General features: G+C 41.7%; 1 long non-coding RNA gene across 1 annotated transcript in view; it reads right to left on the bottom strand.

The window, feature by feature from the left end:
- Positions 1-263: 263 nt before the first annotated feature.
- Positions 264-12,690, bottom strand: part of LOC142826621 (uncharacterized) — a 71,146-nt gene continuing 58,719 nt past the window's right edge. Inside the window, exons 2-3 of the long non-coding RNA XR_012900856.1 lie at positions 1,675-1,837; positions 264-397 (exon numbers count right to left, since the gene is read on the bottom strand). This is a non-coding gene — a long non-coding RNA (uncharacterized LOC142826621). The remainder of the gene's footprint in view (positions 398-1,674; positions 1,838-12,690) is intronic.

Below are 12,690 nucleotides of genomic sequence, written 5' to 3'. Positions count from 1 at the left end.
CAGTGGTGTCTCCCCTGCGACCCTCCCGGTGCAATCGATAGCAGTCGAGCCAAAGTGGCCGCCTCTTTCCCCTCCGCCTCTGTCAGGCAGCACTGCATTAACAGGCAAGGCTCATCCTAATTTCCCAGGCCTCCCTCATTAATCTGAGTGAGGGAAAGAAAAAAGGGGAGAAGAGAATGAGAGAGAGAGACAATGAGAGCGCAGAAGCTCTGAGGCTTACCTCTTTAATGTGTATATTTAAAAAATAATAAACCATGCCCTTCTCCAGTTTAAGTTTTTATTTTTAAATAATAAAATAAAATAACCGAAGGCCCCGTTCAGCAAGAGAAATCAAATCCTGCCTCTGGCACTCTTGCACTCGATTTTTCTTCCATTGTTTGTTTGTAGAATTTTACACCTATACAATATAATCAGATTAAGAGTATTTGTGCCCCCTTTCCTCCATTTCCCTCCTCCCTCCCTTTCCATCATGCCAAATCAACACTCTCTGTATTTTTTTTTAACATAACTAAAAAGGAGTGAATGAATCTCAGCTGAGTTAAATGGGTGACAAGGGAGATGGGCAGAAGGAAATTCATCCCTTCTTGTCTTTGAGAGCAATTTAATTAGGCCCAGGCCCCCTGTGAGCGGGTGAGGAGAAGTCTGGGGGGCTGGCTTGCCGTAGTTTCCTCTGAAGGCAAAAGCGGCCTTGGACACACATACAGAGAAAGGATTTTTAAAGGATCATGTAAGAAGATCAACAGATAAGCAGCTAATTTTGTGTACTTAGGGAGCAAATGAGCAAGCACACTCCCACTGGAATAGCCAGAGTGATGGGATGAACGAGAGAAAAATAAAAGGAAGCAAAGGAAAGATCTTAAAGTATTTCACTATTAATTCTGATTGCCAAAATTAAAGATTTATACTGCTTGATAGGGCACTCCAGCTGTGGCTTTTATAGCGAGTGTGTGTACATATATTTATATACATACATAGATAGATATAGATTTTTTTTCTTTATACAGCTCAGTTATTTCAAGAATTTTCATCAGAAAACCACTTTTAGACTAATTGGAGTCTGTGGAGAGGAAACCTCATTTTTGGTTCAAATGAATTTTCTGAAAATGTCATTTGATTCGGGAAATATGACTGATCTGCCCGATTTCTTGATAAGAAATGAAATGAGCCGTTGTCCTTCAGGATATCATAGACTTGAAATGGGGGATTTTATGGTTAATGCCATCAGATAGAAGTGTCCTACTTTGAAAAGAGAAGTCCATCAGCCCCAGGGAAAGGCTGAAGCCTGTATTTCGTCTCTAAATCCACAGCTGCAGTTACAGCTGGCACACAGCAATGATAGATTTTTTATTCTCAAGCAATAAGTACAGAGTAAATGGCAATAAATAACAAAACAATTAATAAAAAAGAAAAAATTAATAGTTTCTCACCTTGCAATTTTTAACTCATAGTGATTTCCCTCAATGAAATGGTCAGAATTGACCACTGAGGCACAATTAACCCTTTACATTACAACAGCCTGCAGTTTAACTATCTAACAGGCAGTGAACCTGTACTTGTCTTCATTGTCCCATTCAGCCATCGGCTAATTAAGCCTCACAACATGTGATGCAAAGATATAATGTTCTCTCCATTTTACAGATGCAGAAACTGAGCAAAATTGGTTAAGTGACTTACCCAAGGCCACAAAGGAAGTTGCTGTCAAATCCAAGATAGAGACTCAGGAGTTTTTAGTGGAGCACAAACAAGAACTTGGCAGGAAAGTCTTGCTATCATTGGGAACATTGTCAAGATTTGAGAGGAAACGTCAACATTTCAAAAATCTTCATGAACTGATCATCTGGAAAAAAGAAAAGATTCAGGTCACTCAAAATAGATGCAGGATAATTTTAAAATGTTTCATTTTGATTTTGACCATTAGGTTTTTAATTTTTTTACCATAATTATCTTTAATTTCAAAATCAAAAGCTATTTCAATCAAAAACACAGAATTTTTCATTAAAAAATGTCAAAACAGGATATTTTGATTATTTTGAAAAAAAAAATTCCCAAAGCTAATGAAATTAGGAATGGATCCTTTTCCCAGAACTTTTTCAGTTGTAATCAATCAGCATTTGCTGACAAAAAATACATTTCATCAAAAAATTCTTGACCTGCACATATGCTGATGCTTCTCCATTGAAACTTGTATACATTAGAAACATTGCCATTAGGATGAAGGATGCACAAGTAGATGGGGACAATAGAAAAGGGAATGTGAGAAGGACTGATAATTGTAAACAGAGGGAGGATTTACTATTTTCTGGCTACAGACATTATTGAAGAAGTGAACTATGAATTGTTTATTAAAGAGGGAACACACTTTATAAGGCTGCTGGTATAGCTGCACAGAAAGATACTTGAGAACTGCCACCCCTTTTGCACAGAGAAGGCCCCAACTTGCGAAACTGGATCTGGATCCGGATCCAAGCTTCAAAAGCAATGAATTTTGATTCAAGTCCCTTTACATTCACCCATATGGAGAATGCCCAACCCTGTTCCAAATCCTGCTGCCAGTGAAATCAATGACCAACCTAGCATTGATTTGAGAGGGTCTGCATCTGTTCCCAAACAGTGATTACGTCTTTTATGGCCTGATGCAGGTAAGGTGGCCAGATGCTGCCACAATATGGATAGAGTTGTTAACATGAAACTTTAGAAAAATCAGTGGAAAGGCAACTATGAGAATGGAAGGAAAGAGTCACAAGAAAAATCATAGATGCACATATTTAGATGGATGGCATTTTTTAAGGGAACAGAGAATATATATGAATATGTATACATAGGTATGTATTGCCACTGCAGCTACCCTTATTAGTGGGAAGGAAAATAGCAGCTCCTTTACTGACAGCTTTTAACCAGTTTCGCTTCTCAATTAGTTGGGAGACCGACCGTTTCCTAAATGCACAAAATGGAAGCAGCAAGATGATGTACTATCCTAACCTTCCTTTGCTAAACAGAAACAAATGGGCCTTTCTGTGATGTATCACTGAGTGTCCAAAATGCCGCTTTGTGTTTCTAAATAATGTCATGTTACAGCTTTCAAGGGGTGTGTTTTTTTTTTTAAAGGAAATAAAATCTAAAACATGCTAGGCACAGTTACTCTCCTTCTGGCGCTAGACTCACACAAAATGTAGTGCAAACAATTGGATTAGCGCCCACTCCCCTATCCCTATCTCTCCCATAATGACCACATGTGCAGAGAGGACTTCATTGGCATAAAGATAAAAAAAAAGATTTATTGTAGCCATTGACTACTGCCAGGACGAGGTAATTTTTTCTGGCTCCATTACTATCTAAACCACATCCATACTATCTAGGCTCTCCATGAGGCCTCGCCTGGACTAAGCAGTCCTGGGGGTAAGGATGACAGGGTGCCTGACTGCACTATCCCTTCATCTCAAGCCACTCAACAACCAAAGGTAAAAGTAAGCCGGTGTGCCCCAGTAAGAGAGTGGCTGGCTGGGGGTGAGTCTCTGGATGCTGCTGGCCAAGGTTCCCATGTTGGTGCTGGGTCTGGGTGGCTTCTTTCCCCCTCTTCTACCATAGAAGCTCCAAACACCCCCTCCCTATGGCTACCAGCCCAAGTGCCAGACTGCCAGGTGCAGGGGGCAAGGCCCCAGCCCCACCAGACCCAAACCAGGATCCACAGCCCCTGGGATCCAAGGTCCAGCCCCAGAGCTCAGGCAGCCAGGCAGTGAAATTGCCACCCCAGCCAACCCTAATGATCCAGATTCTGAGCAGCACAGTATCTACCACCACAGCAAGCCCGAGGGATCCAGTGGCCGGGGATCACAGTGGCTGCATTCCCAGCACCAAGCTCCTCCCAACCCCTGCCCTAAAGCCCCCCACACACCACAACCTCACTGCACCCTCCACCCTCTGCCCTAAGCCCCCATACCTCTCAACCCTATGCCCTGCATCCCCACTCCCTGTTCTGAGCTCCCCACCCCTCAAATCCCCTTCCCTGAGCCTCCACCTCTGCACTCCATCCATACTTAAATTTCTGACAGGTACTGGCATACCTCAATCTCACAGTCCCTTGCCCTGAGCCCTCACCCACAGGAGGTGGTTGCAATCTGACAGTACCTGTAAAAATTTTAAGTTACTTTCATTCCTGTTGGCATCTCTCAGTCTGACACAAACTCCTGCTGTGATGGCAGAGGTGGAGACTGGGGCAAGAATTCTGTCCAGCCATTTGGAAATCAGCCCGTTGTAAAGCCAACCCTTCCTCTTCTTGAAGTTGAACTTCCCACCCAGAGGTTTTCTCACAAGGTGAAGAAATCTGGGGAGTGGGGCTTTGTGCTAAAAATGCCTGTCCTAGTCTTATGCAATGAAAATATTTCAGTCCCCCCGAGTCAGGGCAAAACAGGATTGCAATTAATACTCAGAAGTTTAAGCACGGTGCTAGAGATGGAGGAGAGAGTGTCTAATGCAGTATTGTTCCTTACAGTAGATTCCCCAGAGCTTAAACCAGTCTAGCTTTAATTGACACAAGCAAAGGGATTTCCAACATAGTCCTAGGGAGACCGTTCCAAAGCCTAAGAGTAGTCACTATTAAGAAATAGATCCTGACATTCATCCAAAGTTTTCCTTTGCTCAATTTCATCCCACTACACTTAGATATAACTCTTTATACCACATTCTACAACATAAAGAACAGGCTGCCAGTAGCTTTCCTTAGCAAAACATTTACAGACAAATTCACTGATGTGCACCAAATACGCTCTTTTCATTGGCTAGATACAAGTATATGATATACAGTATTCTCTGAGCACAACATACATTTGTTTTGTACAGCAACTGCTGAATAAAGAGGAGACCAAAAAGAATTACAATGGTAGAGACACTGATGTACAAATAGTTAGAGGAGCAGAAGTGGAGATCACATAATTCAGCCGCAGATTGCACCCTCAAGAAATCATGCTGAGTTTCCCAACAGGTAAACATCTTGATAAATCCTTATGAGTATGATGAAAGCAGTTTGCACAAATATCATAGGAGTACATGGTGGATAAAATCCAGGATACATCAATTCTTTCTAGTAGACTTTTACAGCACTGCATTTAGCTGGAGATTCAATAAGAGTCTACTGCAAACAAGCTCAGTTAGTCCACTCCAAAATAAAGGTAAGAAACTTAAAAGAAAGAAAAATAATTACAATGGAACTGTAATTTAGCAAATTGCTCTCTAAATTTTGACAAAAGTAACAGAACCTGTTATCTTCAAAGTTCTTTATAAAACATTGACTCAACAAATAATACTTTAGCTGCACAGTCACCCGGAGGAGTAGGTAAGTATTATCCCCAGATGGAAGAAAAGAAGCACAAGGGCCTCATTCTTACAGATGCTGAGCAGCTGCAGCTCTCAGATTTCAGAAGGATTTGCAAATACATGCTGCTTCTCGGGATCAGCCTCTGTAAGGGCACATCTACACCACACAGAAGATCAATGCTGCCACGGTCGATCTTCTGGGTTCAATTTAACTGGTGTAGTGTAGACCTGCTAGCTTAAATCGGAGTGCCTGTTCTACACCAGTACTCCTACTCCTCTCAAGGAGTAAGGGAAGCCAAAGGGAGCATTCGCTCCCATTGACCTCCCACTGTGTGGATGGAGATTTAAGATACATCAACTCCAGCTATGTAATTTACATAGGTGGAGTTGCATCTCTTACCTTTGACTTTCCCATGTAGTGTAGACCAGCCCCAAGTGATTTTGCAGGAGTACAGAAGATATGATGTTCTGTGTTAGGAAGAAATCTTCAAGACAGATTTAGGATTTGTGTTTGCAAAATCCAAACTTTACACTCTCCCTAGCAAAAAAATCCCTCTTTATTTTTAATTGGTCTGTATGTCACCTCTTTAAATAGCCAGCGACAGAAATACAGTGAGGCTGTTAAATAGTTGCCATGCTCGGCATTGCATTTAAAAAGTCTGTATATATCCCTGAAGTGCTTTCAGATGTTTTCAGATTATAAAGTGTGTATAAACTGTGCATGCAGGTTATTTTGCAAACTACAAACCTGCACAAAGAATAACAACACTGAATTGTAAGATTCTGGATTAGCAAACAAACAGGAAGACAAGTTACAGTTAACAGTGCCATTGTATCCACTGCTCTGTCATAATGAATGATTGTACATGTCTTGTAATGATGTTCCCTATTGTGAAATACTATATGTATTAGTGTCAGTCAATACATAGATGCAACGCAGGTTGAGTTTAAAATTTATAGGAAACAACCTCAAAATTTTCCCACTTTTGATGGGTACATTTTTAATGTTATTTTTTTCAAGGTAACAAAATGTTGATGAGTGGAATAAAAGCCACTGGCCATGTGGAGCAATAACTTACACCCTGTAAGAACACAGAAAAATTGGAATATATTAATCCATATTGTATTTTGCAGTGCTTCTATAATGCCATACTTCTGGCACTTACTCAAGGTATTTTTTTCTTTTGCAGGGTCGTACCATATTTAATAGAGTAGGCAAGAGCAGAAGAGAGTTATTTAAAAATTAATTTTGTGTCTCAACAAAAAAAAATCTAAATGTAGAAGAACTTATTTTGCTATTTGAAAACTACAGTTTGCAATTTCAGAATAGAACTCAAAACTGTTGCTTTAAAAAAAAAAAGATACAGAATTCCCTAGTGTGGACAACAGCTATAAATGGGGCCCAGATCATCATATTTCACCTTCCACATGCCCATAGCATCAAATATTAAAACTTTGGGCCTCACACAAACATCTCCTCTGTCACAGATGATTCATCCAATCCTGCCATACACACTCTTTCCTGTTTCTCATCTTCTTCAAAAGTACCATTCCATATTGGATCTGCCTATAGCCAGTTCTGGGTAGCAGTGACTAGGGATAAACTTGTTTCAGATAAACCAACATAAAGTTATTTTGCATCACACCCCCTACAGCTAATGCGAAGGGATGCCCCAATCCTCCTTTTCCCTCTTTATTCCAGACTGTGCTGGCCTCACATCCTGTCCTCACAGGGCATGCTGGCTTATACAGAGCACTGTTGGCTCTTACAGGTACTTTCCACCCACTGAAGAATGGTTCATTAAACCCTCCACATCAGCCATTTCTGGAAGGGCTCCACAGAGCTGCTGGGAGTCTGCCTCCTGGCTATCACATACCTTGATGATATGTAATAGACAGGGAGACGGTTGAGATAAAAAGGGTGAAATGACGAGCTCAGAAAAGTGACAAGTTTTAGAACCTCTTCTCCTCCGTGCTTGGACCTGTTAAATCTGTAGTTAGTCACTGCCTCAGGGAAGACTGGGCTCCTTAGCACATGTCCTTGTCAGGATCAATAGAGCAAGGGATTGACTACCCACATGCTAATGCCTGGGGAAACCTGCCACCAAAACTGGGGGGGGGGGGAAATGAAGCCAAACACGTATTTAATTTGTTTTATAAATGCCATATTTTTTTAAAAAAATAATTTATGTATCTGAGTAGCCTCAGGGGTTTGTTTATATTTTTCATTTACGAATCTCTCTCAGGCCCTTTCTTTGCCGGAAGCATGGTGGGCAAAATCAGGAATTCCGGCTTCCCCAATGCGTTTGACAACTCTATGGATTATTCAAGCTTTCCTCATGGAATGCAACACAAGAGTGGCTGAATAAAAATAAATTCATACTTGCCATACAAGACTCACACAGAGTAGACAAATATAACTGAATTAAGACTCCCCCAACAACTCTGAGAGGTAGCTAAGTATTGTTATCACAATTTTACAGATGGTAAGAGAGAGGTACATTTTTCAAAAGTGCTTGAAGTGACTAATAGTACATCAATGGGACTTAGGCGCCTAAAAACTGAAATCACTTTTGAAAATGAAACTTAGGCTCGAAAATCAATTAGGGCTTACAACACTGGATAGAATAACAGCTAAATACATATAAATAATGATTATAACAAGAATGATTAAAGAGAACATGACCTATGAGGGAAGACTGAAAGTTTGGGGATTGTTTAGTTTGGAAAGGAGACCATTGGGAGGGGACATGATAGTGGTCTTCAGGTATTTAAAAGGGTATCACAAGGAGGAGGGATAAAAATTGTTCTCTTTTGCCCCTGAGGATAGGACAAGAAGCAATGGGCTTAAAACTGCAGCAAGGGAGGTTTAGGTTGGACATAAGGAAAAAACTTCCTAACTGTCAGGGTGGTTAAACACTGGAATAAGTTGCTTAAGGAAGTTGTGGAATCTCCATCTCTGGAGGTATTTAAGAGTAGGTTAGATAAACATCTAGCTGGGATGATCTAGATGGTACTTGGTCCTGCCGTGAGGGCAGGGGACTGGACTCGATGACCTCTCGAGGTCCCTTCCAGTTCTAGTGTTCTATGATTCTATGGCTGGGCCTAAGTCAATTTGGAAAATGGGATTCAATTTCTAAGTCATTGACAAAGTGGGTCTTTGCCCACGAAAGCTTATGCTCCAATAAATCTGTTAGTCTATAAGGTGCCACAGGACTCCTTGTTGCTTTTGGAGATTCAGACTAATACAGCTACCCCTCTGATACTTGATATAAGTCACTTAGGAATTTTTTAAATTTTACCCAGAGAAACTGCATGCATTTGCTTTCATCATACTTTGTGGCTTGGGTCAAAGCAGGGATACAACCCAAATCTTCTTACTCCCAGTCACTAGCCTTAATTAGAAAAACCCAATATTAATACAATACCTCTGTAATCATTAGTGTAAGCTTAGCAATCATTGCATCAATGGCAGTAACAGGATAAACTGGTGGTTCTCAAATGGTGGTCTGTGAAGAGATGGCTGGTTGCACGGTGCTGGCTCCCCTTAATGCAGTGGTCTACAACCTTTTCAAGCATGAGATCAGTTTTTGAATTTAAGTGCAATGCAGGATCAACCTTAAACCCAAATACTCTTGCCCCATCCATTCTGAGGCCCCGCCCCTGCTCACTCCATCCTCCTTCCACCAACCTTCCTGTCATTCACCAGGGTGGGACAGAGGGTTGGGGCATAGGCACTGGTCTTGTGGATTTAGAGTGTGAGAGGGCTCTTTGCTGAGACTGGAGCAGGGAGTTGGGGTTCAGGAGGAGTCTCAGGGTACAGGCTCTGTAAGAGAATTTGGGTCCTGGGGGCTCAGGGTTGGGACAGGGATTTGGGATACAGGAGGGGGTACATGACTGGGGTAGGGGTTTGGAGCTGGCTCCATATGGACATTGCTTATCACAGGTGGCTCCGGGATGGTGGTGCAGTGGGGCTAAGACAGGCTCACCCCGGCCCTGGCCCTGGCCCTGCACTACTCCCAAAAGCAGTCAGCAAACTCCATGCTTCCCAAGCCCTGTTGTCCCCACCACCTAACATTCTGTGGAGATAGGACCCTGTATTCTATCTCCCCTGTGCTGCCCAGTAAGCAGGAGGCTCCCAGGGAGGGCAGCTCCAAGGCAAAGGGCAGGAGTTGCACAGCAGTGGAAGGAGGACATCTGAAATGCTGTGCTTGATAGCCTCTTGGCCAAACCAGTCAGGATCACCTGTCAGAGGCTCCAAGATCTACCAGTAGATCCCAATCTACTGATTGGTGACCACTGTCTTAATGTTTTCAAGAAGCTAAATTCCACTAAGAGACAGCTAAAATATATTAGATACTTTCTATTACTTTTCCATATGAGCAATTGCTGCAATTGTCACAGGGAGGCTATGTGATGACTAATGGAGAGAAGGTGGCCGCACTATCTTAAATGGGAAGGAGAGTGGTTCATGTGAGAGACTCTCAAGATATGTTTCATGCTAGGAAAATGATGGAGAACTCTTAGGATAGGATTACTGCAGTTAATCAAGATATAGGGAAATTTCCTCCTACCTGCCTAATGATTTCCAGTGGATTTCATTCAACAGCAGAAAACATGAACAGACACAAACTATATAAACCAAAAAAAAAAAAAAAAGTTTAAAAAGAAATTTTAGAATACCTTAGGCAGGCTTAAGGTACTCAATTCATACCTCAAAATGTAACTGGAGTAAACATACCTTAAGTCAAGTTTCAATGCCATCCTAACAGCAGGAAGTCAGTGGGAGAAATGCTCCCATCGACTTCCCTTATTCCTCATGAGGAGGAGGACTACTGGTACCAACGGAAGTGCCCTCAGCATTCCATTTAGCGGGTCTTTACCAGACCCACTAAATTGAATGATGGAACATCAAACACTGCAGTGTCAATCTTCCTGGTAATGTAGACATGCCCTTAGTAATCGATACAGTATACTTACCTTAATTGTATCATTCCCAAGGAAGAAAAATAGTTGATGTGGGCATCTCCCAGTTTAGCCTGAATGGAACTATGTGTCGCTTAATAAGGACACTAATTAGCCCTATTTTTTCATTGGAAGATAATGACAAGTGTTTTAGTTGCAAGGAGTCCTGTGGCACCTTATAGACTAACTGAAGTGTTGAAGTATAAGCTTTCGTGGGCAAAGACCCACTTCGTCAGATGCATGTGTTTTAGTTGTGCTTGACACAAGCTAAATAGATGCGAAAATTCTAAACCCAGGTCTTTAAATAGAGGAGGTGCCCAAATGTTTAAGAAAAGACAAGATGCACGTGAATATCATTGTATAAGGGATATTACACCTAACAATAGTAATATAATGCTTTTCATGAACAGATCTCCAAGTCCCTCACCATTGTGAGGTAAAGAAGTGTTATCATTTTACAGATGGGGAAATGAGGCACAGAATTTTACCACCTCCTGGACTGGTGCCCTAACCGTCCTTACCATACCAGATCAGACTAGTGGTTCATTTAATAAATAATCCAATCTCTGGCAGTGGCCAGTATTAGATGCTTCAAAGTTGAGGGCAAGAAATCAACAGTCCAAAACAGATGAACATGTCCATAGGAAAAGTTTCTTCCTTACTTCCTGTCACGCATGGTTGACTCATTTTCAAAGCATGAGGGTTAATAACCTTTTACATTTTCTTCAGTTCATGACTTGATGTCACCTAAAGACTTTGCAGAGTATATTTTCAAATGGCTGTCTCCCAATAGGACTGCAACATAATACTTTCCTTTAGACTTTAATGGTGGGCATGGGCTTCTCACATATCTAAAGGGATGGTAGTTATTCTATTAATAGTACTAGCTTACTCAAACCTGCTCCTTTTAGTTACTGTTGCCACCTCCCTTGGTTGCTCAGCCTTTCCCCTCACCTGTCTTCAGGAGCAATGGCTATGTTAGCCCGTCTACTCGCTTTCCCCTCTTATTTTCCTCCCCTGATACTGCTAACATTTCTTCTTAATTTCTCTCCTGCCCCTTCAACTGTGTCTCCACCCACTTCTAACTGACATGCCATTCCTCTCCCTCTTCCCCACAAACATTTCCATCTATAGCTTCCCTCTGCTAGATGCTACTCCATCCTCCATTCTGCCTTCTGAGCCAATATTATTTTGATTTTAAGCAGCAATCCCAACCAGCCTGCTATAGAAATCTATGAAGAAACTCCATTTTAACCAAAATAATCCAGGAATGGAGGAGTTATTAGAAATAATGTTCTGTCCATTGCAGTACCTTATTAAAGATGATTTTACTGTACAATATTTATTATTAGAAAGGGAAAGGATGTCAATTATTTGAAGACCACGTTTTTACAAATCCAAAGCAGGGGAAAGATTACTGTCTGCTAAATGCTTTGTTATCTTAACATGCCTGCAGGTGGCCTCAAAATGTCAGCATTGCCTTCCAACCAGTGCAGGTAGACATCAGTCCAAAAAGTGGCACCTTCAAGAAAGAAAACCCCAAGAAATGGCATCAGACCTCTTGTGTTTTGTTTTATTTTTGTTCTCTCCCTTGGCCACATGCTTCTATAGTGTTAGGTTTCTCCAACTTAGAATTGCTGACGCTTAGTGCTACCCATTTTTAGTAAGGAAGAATTGAAAGCCCTAATTCTGTGCCTGACTTCAGTGAGGCTCCAGAAACTTGCCCACCACAGGCTCAGTGCTGTAGATAGGCCACAAATCCAGAGTGTCACATCAGCACGTCAACAATCAAACTAGCATGTTTCTGGAGGTCTTATTTATTCCCCTTGCGTAATCTCTGTCTACCTCCAGCTAGAGGGGAATCTTGTCATCATGAATATCCACATGCTGAGTGGGCTAAATTCAGCATCTTTCAGAGTTCTACTAAGAATGCTCCTTTTGGATTAGCTGGCATTGGTACCCAGTAACACAAGCCTCATTGTGTCACCTCCATAGTGTTCTTTACTCTTGCGGCAAACTAACGGGGAGTAGACAGAGGGCCAGATTTCTGTCCCGTGATGCGAGGGTCATCTATGGAGTTGCCCTCGATTTACACCAGTGCAACAGAGTTAAAATTGGCCCAGAAGCAGGTTTCAAACATAGATCTCCATTTTATTATGCCACTAAACTGGGACTCATCTATTTTGTGATCCTTGCTTAAGGCAGTATTTCTGAAAAAGCGAAAAGTGGGGTCACAGGCAGGTTACTGTATTAATTTAATACTTGACTATATTGTGGAACTTCTGATCATATCTACCTCCCTAGGTTACCTTGCCATCTTTCTGACCAAACAAAACAGAACACTCTTGCCCCATCCCTTCTTTGAGGTCCTGCCTCACTCACTCCATTTTCCCGTCCCCTCCCCTCTACCCCCCC

This window comes from Pelodiscus sinensis, chromosome 1, assembly GCF_052426305.1.
Source record: "Pelodiscus sinensis isolate ZL-2025 chromosome 1, ASM5242630v1, whole genome shotgun sequence".
NCBI classification, from domain to species: domain Eukaryota; kingdom Metazoa; phylum Chordata; order Testudines; family Trionychidae; genus Pelodiscus; species Pelodiscus sinensis.
This window is presented reverse-complemented; position numbering and strand designations above follow the sequence as displayed.